Source organism: Amphiprion ocellaris, chromosome 20 (assembly GCF_022539595.1).
Source record: "Amphiprion ocellaris isolate individual 3 ecotype Okinawa chromosome 20, ASM2253959v1, whole genome shotgun sequence".
In the NCBI taxonomy this organism is placed as follows: domain Eukaryota; kingdom Metazoa; phylum Chordata; class Actinopteri; family Pomacentridae; genus Amphiprion; species Amphiprion ocellaris.
This window is the reverse complement of record NC_072785.1, coordinates 26,322,164-26,334,076: the sequence shown is the minus strand read 5'-3', so window position 1 is coordinate 26,334,076 and position 11,913 is coordinate 26,322,164. Positions and strand designations below refer to the sequence as shown.

At 35.2% G+C, this 11,913-nt stretch overlaps 1 long non-coding RNA gene across 1 annotated transcript; it reads left to right on the top strand.

The window, feature by feature from the left end:
• The first annotated feature begins 368 nt into the window (after positions 1-368).
• Positions 369-2,724, top strand: LOC129347701 (uncharacterized). Its single transcript, XR_008599928.1, has 3 exons — positions 369-535; positions 1,140-1,298; positions 2,230-2,724. It is a non-coding gene; the product is annotated as an uncharacterized LOC129347701 (long non-coding RNA).
• Positions 2,725-11,913: the final 9,189 nt, after the last annotated feature.

Sequence of the window (11,913 nt, the reverse complement as noted above, 5' to 3'; positions counted from 1 at the left end):
AACACAAAACAACAACAAAAACAAAGATGGAGGTTTATTGCACTAACAGGGACTGTTCCCTCTAAGCTGCGCAATTGCGCACTGCTGACACGGTCTCCGCGCACAGAAACTCTGCGCTGCGCACAAAAAAAAATCCAACCTAAATTGTGAATAAAATAAACGAACAATTCATTCTGTGCTATTTTTCAATGTGAGTCAGTGAGTGATCGGTGACTGGCTGCTGCAGCCAATGATGCGATTCACATACGTATTTACCATAGACTGTATATAATGGTATTTACGCAGCTAATCAACCTCAGGCGTCCTTATGTGCAGCCATCGTTGTTGTCATAGATATGAATGAGTAGATAGGACACGCCCCTTTGAGCTGCGTGCTACAGCGAGGCTAAGCTAGTGGGGGAAAAGTTTCAGTGCATTCCGTTGATGTAAACAGCGTGAAAACGGAAACAAGAAGTATGCCGGCTCAGTGTGCTGCATACAATTAAACACAGCGTCGCACGATGGAGACAAGGAAACTTGGAATGACTTTTCATAGGTAAGAATAGTTTTTGGCTCTTTTTTCATTATGAAATCTTGTTGAGAGCTTCCAGTCTATGAGAGCTAACTCGTTAGCCACTAGCAAAACGCTAAGGGGAGCTAGTAGCTTGACAAGCAAATACCAGACGATTAATAGTAGCTGTAGTATAGTTGTACAAGCAGTAGTAGTAATACTAAAAGTACAAGCAGCAGTAGTAGTATAAACAGCTGTTAGAGTCGTAGAAGTAGTATCAGCATTTGTAATAGTATTACAAGTTGTAGTAGCAGTGCCAGTATCAGCAGTAGTAAATAGTCACATTGCTATTACTACCACCAATACTACCAGTAGTAGTTATAAAGCCTAAGTCATGTATTTCCAGATTACCATCTATGTTCTTCCTCCAAACCCATTTTATGATTGGGATTACAGGCAGTTCTTTAGGACTGCTCTCAAATAATTGAAATGTTACTAAACAAGGTTATACTTATCAAATTAAATAGCTCTGGTCTGCAGTATATTGGCGAATTCGGTTCTTTGTACTTCATTTATTAGCATGATTTCTTTTTAATATGTTGTGTACAGACTTAATTACTTCTCTGTCTACTTTTCTTACTCCATGTAGGTTTCCCAGAGACTATGGGTTGAGGAGGAATTGGAAGTTTGTCGGCTTAGACCTGGTATCATTCCATCAGTGTTAAACTTCCCAGCTCATCTTGGAAGAGTACGTGCCAGAAAGACCACGACCAAGCAGCCTTGAGATCTTAGACAGCGTCTCCCTCAGGTGGGTGTCAACGGTGTTCACAGGTCAGGTCTGTGGTAATCATGTCAAAAAAACAAAACAGAAAAAAATCTAGATTATAAATCAACATGTAACCAAAGCACTCTGTGTATAACGCCATAGTATAGGATGTAGTTCAGAAAATGTCAAAGTATAGTATGCTTTACTCAAGAATAACATAGTATGGCCTGTAGTTCATAGTACAGCATGTTGGCAAGAAAAAAAAAACCCCATAGATTATTATGTGGTTCAAAAAGCGCAAAATGATAGGATGTTGCCTAAAATTGTCATGTATGATATGTGGTTCAAAAAATGTCATAGTGCAGTATATTGTCAAAATAGTATGTAATTCAAGAAAACATCAGAGTATAATATGTCATCTAAAAAATGCCATAGAATAATAATTTCATTGCACAAGTAAAAGTATAGTAACTTTTAAAACTGTTCGAATTCTTATGTTGCTTAAAAAAAAAAAAAAAAACTAAAAAAAAAACTAAAACAAAAAAAACATCACAGTAATATGTCAATTAAAAAAGCCTATAGTATAGCGTGTCGCTCAACAAACATCATAGTATAGCATGTCGCTCTAAAAATGTCACAGTATAGCCTTTAGTCCACAGCTGTCAGTAGGTGAGGAGCAACACAAAACAGTCCAAACGCTGGTTTCCAGAGGGTTAAATGAGTATTTATTTGAAAGAGGAAGTTTGCAACAGCACAACATGTGAGGGGGTTAAAAACAAATGGGTGTTAGTAAAACAAAAATAAATAAACAGAACTAAAAGTGAACTTCACCTTGACATTGATGGGCATTCCAACCAGGATCAAAGTAAAAGATAATCAATACAAAAAAAAAACAAAAAAAAAAAAAACGCAGTAGCACCGTAAACTAAAACTACCAATGGGTTCCCTGTTTTCCTTTCTGAACAATTCAAAGGTCCCTCTCTATCTCCCCACACATCCACCAACCACTGGAACACATCTCCAAAGTTCTGCCGGGCCAGCTCAGCTTCCCCTCAGAAGAAGTGCCGCCACCTGCCAGATGAAGGAGCCTTTTGAGAGGCAGCTGGCATCGTGATTGGACTGTACTTTGGTCTGTTCCAATCCAGCTTCAGCTCCAGAGACGGCAGGCGGGACGAGTCAACGGAGGCCGGGTGGACGAAGGCATGCAGCTGAGTACAATCCAGAAAACAACAGAGGAGGAGTGCAGGGCCAGAACAACCAGAGTAGCATCCTATGTCTCTTAGAAAACATCATAGTAGAACCTTTGGGATGAAAAAACACCATCATATACATCGTATATTGTACAAATAACAAGTCAAAGGAAAGAGACATACATTGTAGAATTGTAGTAATTGTGGGCTGACTGATTTACTGATTATCAGTATTTTATTTTTTACTGATTTACGGTAATAAATACATTTAAAAATGGTGCTACTTTGACTCTGAACCTTAATCTACCTGTGGTCGCTCTGTCTTCTGGAGTGATTTGATTGGTTATACGTCACGAATAAAACTCCTTTAACTTAACATCTGTAAACAAAACAAAAACGTATCAACAAAGTTTCCTGTTAGAGTTTGTGTTCTTCTAAGTTTAACTCCAAGATTTTAAATACTTTCATTTACTGCAAATGAATATCCAAATGAATATACTCCAAATGTCTCACTAATAATCATTATCAGCCTTAAAAACCCACAAAACACCCCTCTATACTGGACCACACTTAGTACAGTCTGGTTCCCCCTTCTATAAATCTGCTTGGAATCTTCCACTTCCTGTTTGTCAAAGTGGCCTTCTACCTGGACAGGTTTTGTTGGAGCTCATGCAACAAACATTTTGGGTAACTGCACTTTAATATGGATGGATGACACTGAATTAGAGTCTGTTTTAATGAGACTGAGTTAAGATGTGTAGCTCTGTCATTAAATGGTAAATTATTTCTCAGAATTCACAGAGGAAAGTCTGAAATATTTGCTAGGTTAGCGTCCCACATGTTCTTTGGCTCAGCTAAAGCTAACTCTCTCCAACTTCTGGATCTCTTGAGTTGCTTGTTGTTAAAATATCTTGCTAGAGGTGCTGAAGCTCAGAAAGTCTGAGATGTTTGTTCAAAATAAGCTCATTCTCAAGTCTTATCTGAACTGTCCTCTTTTGTTTGAACTTTCCCTAAACTTAGGAGTTAATGACAGAGCAGCACATCCAGACTCAGTCTCATTTTTGTAGAGATTAAACTTCAGTGTCATTCATTGATGTTAAAGTGCAGTTTTTCAAATGTTTGTTGCACATGCTCCCGACCAAACCGGTCCAGGTGGAAGACGATGTGAAGAGAAAGCTCCAGAGGATGAATATCACACATTTACGTTGGAAATAAATGTCCTTTAATTAGACATTGTCATGCAAAAGTTGGATTTCCCTTTAATGATGTTTAGATCTTTGTTGAGTGTTTTGTTGATGTTTGTTTCTAAATGTTTTTTGACACTCGGCCCCAAAGATAAAAACCTTTTACGGCTCACAAGCTGCAACAATTCACACATTATCAACTATCTTTCTGACTAAACTAAGCTAAAAAGCGAAAAACTGCCCGATTCCTGCATCATGAATGTAAATCTTTTTGGTTTTTATGACAGTAAACTGAATATATTTGGGTTTGATATTTTATAAACCAAAACAAGAAATGAATTAGTGGAGAAAACAATCAACAGATTAATGGACAAAAAAATGTGTTTTCCAACAAATATGGCTGAATTACTCCAACATTACAAGATACATACAATTTGAATTCAATTTTATTTATATAACACCAATTACAGGTCAAATTGTCTCAAGACGCTTTATTTTTGTATTTTTTTGTCATATTTAAAATATGACAAAGTAAGAAATTTAAACCTCTTGACTAATCCAATTTATTATTTAGTTTTTAAGAGACTAATTGACAATTAAAATAACTTTCTCCAATAAAATAAACATGAGGTCAAATAGAAGGAAGAGTTTTAAATACTGCAGTCCCACGACGACAAGAATAAAGTTTGTCAACAAAAAGTAAATCTGCTGGTCGATTCCATTAAAGTCCTAATAAATGATAATAAAGTGTGATACTAAAGGTTTGTGGTACTAAGAATCTCCAAGTAAAGATATGAAGTTGAACATCTGGGTGGAGGTTGATAAAAGTTGACCTCCCTTCATTTCTCTGGAATCAACTCCATGGATTTTATGGATGGTGGTTAAAGACCTGCTCTTCTAGTCGTCTTCCTTCTAGTCGCTGTAAAAAGTCAGTCCATCCTGGCCGACTTCAACACCTCTTCATGACAACTTGTTCTGCCTCCAACCTGGTGGAAACTCCAGAAACTGGGGAAAACCCGTGGAGACTCAGAAGAACTCGTGGAGACTCGAAGAACTCGTCGGGCGGGGGAAGGTGTGGTGGGCGGTGGGGGGAAGTGGGGGAGTAGAGGGGGGAGGCCGCCACCCACCTCCCCGCCTACTCTCCGCCCTGACTCCACCCAGACTCCGCCTTGGCTCCACCCATGTGGTCACTTCAGGAACTTCGATGCCAAAGGGACGACGAATTTATTTCTTTTCATCTGATCTGTAGCTCAGTGAGTTAAGGATTTGCCTATGGAGCTGCAGGTCGCTGGTTCAAGACCAGACACTTCTTAAATTTTCTCAAAAGTGTGACAAAGACAAACAAAGAAAACTGCCACTGGCGGGTCTTGAACCTGCGACCTTCCAGTTGGTAGTCCTCTTCTTATCCTCCTGAGCTACTCACTCAGATACTAATTCTTCATTTTTTTGCGCATTTATCATCTATTTTTTGCCATTTTCAAGTTTTTTTTTAATTCGAGTCTCGACTCGACCGTTTTTCTCAGGAGGTTGGACTTCAGCCTTTGTGCTGGAGGGTGGAACCCTCAGTTCCAAGACTTTCCAAGCCTCCACACCTCCCGAGTCCTCAGGACCTGAGCTTTCACACAGTCTGAGGGCTGAAATTTTCTAAGTCCCACAGTAGTTCTCTGTTAGATTTAACTTTCAGACAGTCCAAGGACTGATATCTTCTAAGTTCCTGAGTAGTTCTCTGTTAGTTTGAACCTTCAGACAGTCTGAGGACTGAAATTTTGTAAGTCCCACAGTAGTTCTCTGTTAGATTGAACCTTCAGACAGTCTGAGGACTGACATTTTCTAAGTCCCGCAGTAGTTCTCTGTTAGTTTGAACCTTCAGACAGTCTGAGGACTGAAATTTTCTAAGTTCCTGAGTAGTTCTCTGTTAGTTTGAACCTTCAGACAGTCTGAGGACTGAAATTTTAGAAGTTTCTCAGTACTTCTCTGTTAGTTTGAACTTTATGGTTAACAGAAACCTTAAAACTTGTGACCATGAGTCTTGATTTCACATTTAGATCATCCATCTGAGTTCTTCTCAGACCTTCACCTGTGGGTTTTTTTTAGAAATCCTCAACAAACTTTGATTCTCTTCACTGAACAGTAAAGTTTGTGGAGATCAAAAGGTAACATTAGTTTGATCAATGCCTTCAACTACTAGTAGACTTTATCTGGAAAGCAGTTTTCTGAAATGAGTTCTTAGTAAATCTGTCCACAATCAAACCAAGAACATAGAAAGAGGAAATGTTTGAAGAAACAACTTGATGTTTTCATTTCAGACTAGAAAACGCTTTAAGGCCTTTATCTGTTTTTGGTCTTTTTGATCATTTTATTGTCTCTTCTGTTTAATTTGATTTTCTAAAGTCTAACTGGTGTCTTTTCAAATGTTTTGTCTTTAGTTTGATTCTTCTTAAACATTTAGTTTTGCTCTTTTCTCACCTTTTATTCTTTTCTAATGTCTGATTTGATTTCCAAATGTTTTGTCTTTTTAATGTTTGTTTTTTCCAAATGTTTTATCAGCTTGTTTGAGTTTTTTTTCCTTTCCCAATATTTAATGTTCCGATTAAATCTTTAAGGTTTTTCTTTTTAAATGTTTTACCACCTTTTAATGCTTAATTTTCTTTTTAAATGCTTCATTGTATTTTCTGTTTAATTCCTATTTCAAGTTTTATTGTCTTTAAGATGTAATTTTCTAATTAAACATTTGATTTTTTAATTAAATGTTTTGTCTTTTCAAAGGTTTAATAATATAATTAAATGTTTTGCATTATTAAAAATGTTTAATATTCTTCTTGTTTAATTGTATTTTTTAAATGTTTATTTATGGAAAATATTTAATCTGTAATTTTTAATATTTGTGTTTCAAAAATTTTGTTTAATTTCATAATGACATGTATTGTATCTTGTTGAATTATCTAATTCAATATTTTGTCTGTTTAATGGAGTTAAACATTAAATACAATTAAATTATATTAAACAGACAAAATATTGAATTAGATAATTGAACAAGATACAATATATGTCACTACGAAATTAAACAAAATTTTTTAAATACAAATATTAAAAAGTACAGATAAATTTTTTTCCATAAACAAACAAGAAGAATATTAAATATTTAAAAAAATGCAAAACATTTAATTAGATTATTAAACCTTTAAAAAGACAAAACATTTAATTAAAAAATTTAATGTTTAATTAGAAAATTACATCTTAAATTTCTTAAATCTTTTTAATAATAAAACTTTTTAAAAGTTTTATTGTATTTATTTTTTTCCTTTAATTTAATTGCTCCTTGTTATGTAGTTTATTTCTTTAATCTTTTTCTGTCAAGATTTTAACCCCAACATTAAAAATGAAATAAACCCTTAAATCACAATGAAAATACTTCTGTTGTCACAATCATGAGTTAGTCAATTATTCAGTTTATCAATTCAACTTTATTTGTTTAGCACCTTTTACACAGATGACAAAACTAAACAAGCAAAGAGAAAAACTGTGCTAAAACTATGATTAAAACTCAAAAACATTTTTAAAAAAAAAGATTTGACATGGTAATAAAATATGTTGTGTCCAAACTTGATATTCAGTCTAAGGAAACTGCAGAGCAACAGAAGAAGCAACAAAATCTCCTGTTTTCTCCTTTAATGAGTCGACTCTTCTTGTGCTTTCAGACCAAAGAACTACAGATTATTCACAACCTGCTCAAACTCTTGGTACAGGACCTCACCACACGGATCAAGAAGGTTTCTGTCTCATTTCTACTCTGAAGCTCACCTTCTCCTGCTCAAACTGCTGACAAATGTTTCTGCTGCTCTAAAGTCTGGTCTCCAGAACTTCCTAAAAACTCTCAAAGTCTCTTCTGCTGCAGGTTGCTTTGTAGAACTGTTGCAGAAAACCTCACTAAACCACATGGAGGGGCCTCAAGATAGTCGTCCAAATGAAACTGTACAAAAACCAAACTAGTACAACCCAAACACTAAAGTCTCCTGCAGCCTACCAGAGAACCTCTGAGAACAGAGAATCAGGACAGGAACTCTTACCTTCTGGACAACCAACGCTGGTTCTCAAACAAGAATACAGAATGTGTCTGACCAGAAACCTCTGAAGACTCACTACAGCCAAGATAAAGACACAACTCAGCTGCACCAAATCCACTAATCACTGCACACATCAGCACCATGTGCTAACTGTGGCTAAAGAACCACATTTACCAAGACAACTATTCAGTACAAAGCCCTAAAACACACCAAGAAACACATTAAAGACGATTTTGCTGCTGGAAGCTGCAAGCCAACGCCTAAAGAAGAAACTAAAGCAACGGAACCAAACCCAGTTCACTGGTGAAGAGAAGCAGAGGAAATGTTTGTCTGCAGCTAAATAAAGCAGGAAGACACTGAGCTGCTCAGGTGTTCCTGATAACACCAAGCTGCTCAGGTGTTCCTGATAACACCAAGCAGCCACCTGGACAGCCAATAGGAACACAGCTTACTGGAAGTCCAGAGGGCTGGGTTAGTGAAGGAAATTTAGTTTAAAGTTGAAGCAGAAAGTTAACAAAGAAAGTTGAAAACCACCTTCTGATACCTGAAATCTCTGAGTTTTCACACAAAGAACACCTGAACATGTCAAACTGGTTCCATAGTAGAACCCTCATTGTAAAAACGTCATATTACGGTGTGTTGCTCAAAAAACATTAGGATCTGGCTGTCAGGGGACAAACATGTAAGAAACATGAGAACAGAGAGAACCCAACCAGTAGGTCACAGTTTATCATCCCCCAGTCATCTCCTGAAGTCCATACGGTGAGAGACATCAGTATCGGGTTGTTCATTTACCAGAGGATGCTTATAATCATGCTGATGTGGTCTGTACTCTACAGTATTTTAGTGACTCAATAAATGCCTAAGTTGTTTTTTTTAAAATGCTTTTTAGTTTTTAATAAACATTTAAGAGCCTATATGTAATCAATAAATGGCCTTTGCCTATCTTAAGAAAAACCCACTCAGAACTCTGATATGTTAACAGTACTAAATAAATCAATAAATACATGCATACACACAAAAGTAAGTTAATACATTAACTGTAGTAAGATAAGATTTAGATTTTTTAAAAAAAAGTTGTTTATGTTTTTGCAGAATCCAGTATTGCTCACTGGTTGGTCATTACATTTTGTTAGTTTGATTTCACTGTTTAAAATGATGCCACCTCTTTTCAGACAGAACCTGTGATAATAAATCAATACAAAATTTTTAGTTCTGTGTTAGTAAAGCACTTAAAGCTTTAAGTATGGCTAAATGCTTTTTTCAAAATTAAATATATCACTCCTTAGGTGGTAGTGGCCCCAAGTTCAGTAAAGTTGGAAAGATATTCACAGATTCAGACTTCCAGCATCAATAACTCATTAGATATAGGTTGTCAAAACATAAACGGTGCCTCTTTCCCATTGTTGCAAGGCAGACAATGTGCTACAAGCCCAGTTTTATCAAAAGTAGCTGTCTTTCAAGCTACAGGAATAACATTGGTGTCTATGGAGTGAACAGGGTCCGTCTGCAATTTGCAAAACCGCTGCAACAGTAAAGAGAGACAAATATTCAATAACTTCACTCTTATACATTGTAGTGTCACTAAAATCACTGCAGCCTTAAACTGGCTCCTGTTGACAAAGTGTTTTAACAGAAATGTAAATGCTGTAATGTGATTCTTTTAATGAACCATGTAACTTGAATGGATGTGATGCTGGTGTGACCACAGTGCACACGTCTGATGTTGCTCACAGTGGTCCAAGGGACGCTCAGGGAGTTTGTGTGTTTACTCAGACTCATGAAAATTACAGGGAACATTGCTAACAGGAGTTTTCTATATCCATTAATCTGTCATCATTTTTCCACTATAAGCAGTTCTTTTTTTTTCACTCAATAGCTTCATTTATTTTTGCGAAAGCAGGCAACTATTCTAATTTTATGGCTGTGTTCTCTGTAATTCACCATAAACACAAGAGGCAGCTGCGGTATTAAAAGGAGATTTGCCTTATTTGACAAGCTCAGGTTCATTATTTGACAAAATCAGTGCAGACGGGGTTTGAAAAATGACTATAAAACAGCGAGTGGGGGCTCTAATTGGGCGCAATAAGTGCAACCAGCTGTGCAGCGATGATGTGAAGTTGCTCTCAGCGGCCACACAGGGGCAGAACGTCCTCACACATGCAGGAAACACTCTTGGTGACCTTGCCGAGTTGATGGATGGACGCTTGTTTAAAAGAAACCAGAAGTGGTAAAGCAGATTGGGTTTGAGATGGTTAAGACTGAATAAAAAACAGCAGAGATAGTGCGACTTACTGCTACTGCGCTGACAGAAGCACACTAATGCAGGATCTGCATAACAGGCTCGACAACTTTGAGAAGTCTTTTCTCTTTTGCTGGTTTTGTAACACTGAGGTCACACAACTTGCCCAGTGCAGCTATGTGAGGAATGCAACCTAATGCTGATAAACCTGTGGCCTTTTAAAGCAGGTCAGTGTTTCACGGAGGCTGCACACGATTAATGTGGAGACAACACAACGTTTAGTAGCAGGACGAACGCTGCTGTGTTTGTCTGGTTTCAACAGTGACCTCACCGACATGACAAGACTGGATTTGCATATCAGCCCAAGAGTGAATATATAATGAAGGAGCTGCACACAGGAGCTGCTTCAGCTTTACTGCATTTCAGAGGGAAATACTGCACTTTTTACTCATTTTACAGGTCTGAAATACAATTTAAGGATAAGTTAAACATAAAACTGAATGTTTTAGTACATTAAACCAGTGTAAAGTAGTTAAAATCAGCCCCACCTTGAGCAAATACAAACTAAACTGCTGATTACACATTAAAATATCTGCAATAATGATAAAGTAAAAACATTTACTCCTCCATTCAGTCCTTACTTTGTGTGCTTAAGTGAAAATCTGAATGCAGACATTTGTGTTGTGTTATTTAAGATGATTATCAGACCTCTGCTCACTTTATTTTCTGCTGGAGACTTTCCACCCACTGCATCAGCATTCTATATAATAATAATAATAATAATAATGATAATAATAATAATAATAATAATAATAATAATAATAATAATAATAATAATAATAATAATAATAATAATAATAATAATAATAATAATAATAATAATAATAATAATAAAAATAATTTAAAAAAAATAATAATAATAATAGTTGCTGGGATTTAAATCAGTAATTATGTAGAATATTAGTTGTATTTAGGTAAGTCAGGTAAATGTATATTATGTATAATACTGGAGGGTCTTAACTCTAATATTTAAACCTATTAGGTAAGTTTGCATAGTAAATGATAATGTAGGGTTTTAACCTTAATGATAGCACTTGTTTGGTACATTTATGAAATAAATAACATCGTAGAGCCTAAACCTTAATAAATAAATATATATATATATATATATATATATATATATATATATATGTGTGTATATATATATACACACACACACACACACACACACACACACACACATATATATTTCATAGAGAGAGAGAGAGTCTTAACTTTAATATTTTTATTAGTCGAGTTCATTTGCATAATATATAATTAGGTAAGTTTGTGTTTTAAATAATATTATATGATCTTACCCTTAATATTTAAATTAGTTAGGGGAATTCATATTACACATAATATTGTTTTATTTTGATATTGTTGGGTGTTAATCTTATTATTGTAGCTTTTCAGGTTAATTTATGTCAGGCATATGGGTTCTGTAAAGCGTCTCGAGACAATTTGACTGTAATTGGCGCTATATAAATAAAACTGAATTGAATTGAATTGAATTGAATTTATGTATGAAATAATATTACATTGTGTTATCCCTAATATTTCAGGTAGTCTGGTAAATGGATGTTATATAATAATATAAATAAAATACAATGTAAAATATATTGAGTGGTTTATCCTTCATAATAAAAAATATGTGTAACAAATAATAATATAAGGTCTCAACATTAATATTTCAATTAATCAGTAAAATGCATATATAATATTATTTGGTCTTAACATTGATATTGAAACTTACCAGATAAGTTTGTGTCTCAAATTATATTATAAGGTATTAACCTATTTAAACTTGTCAGGTAACGTTGTGTTATAAATAACATTATGGGGTCTTGACCGTAATATTTAAAGTCATATTATAACATATAATATTGTAAGGCCTTTAATATTCAAATTTATGAGATGAGTCTGTGTATTAAATAG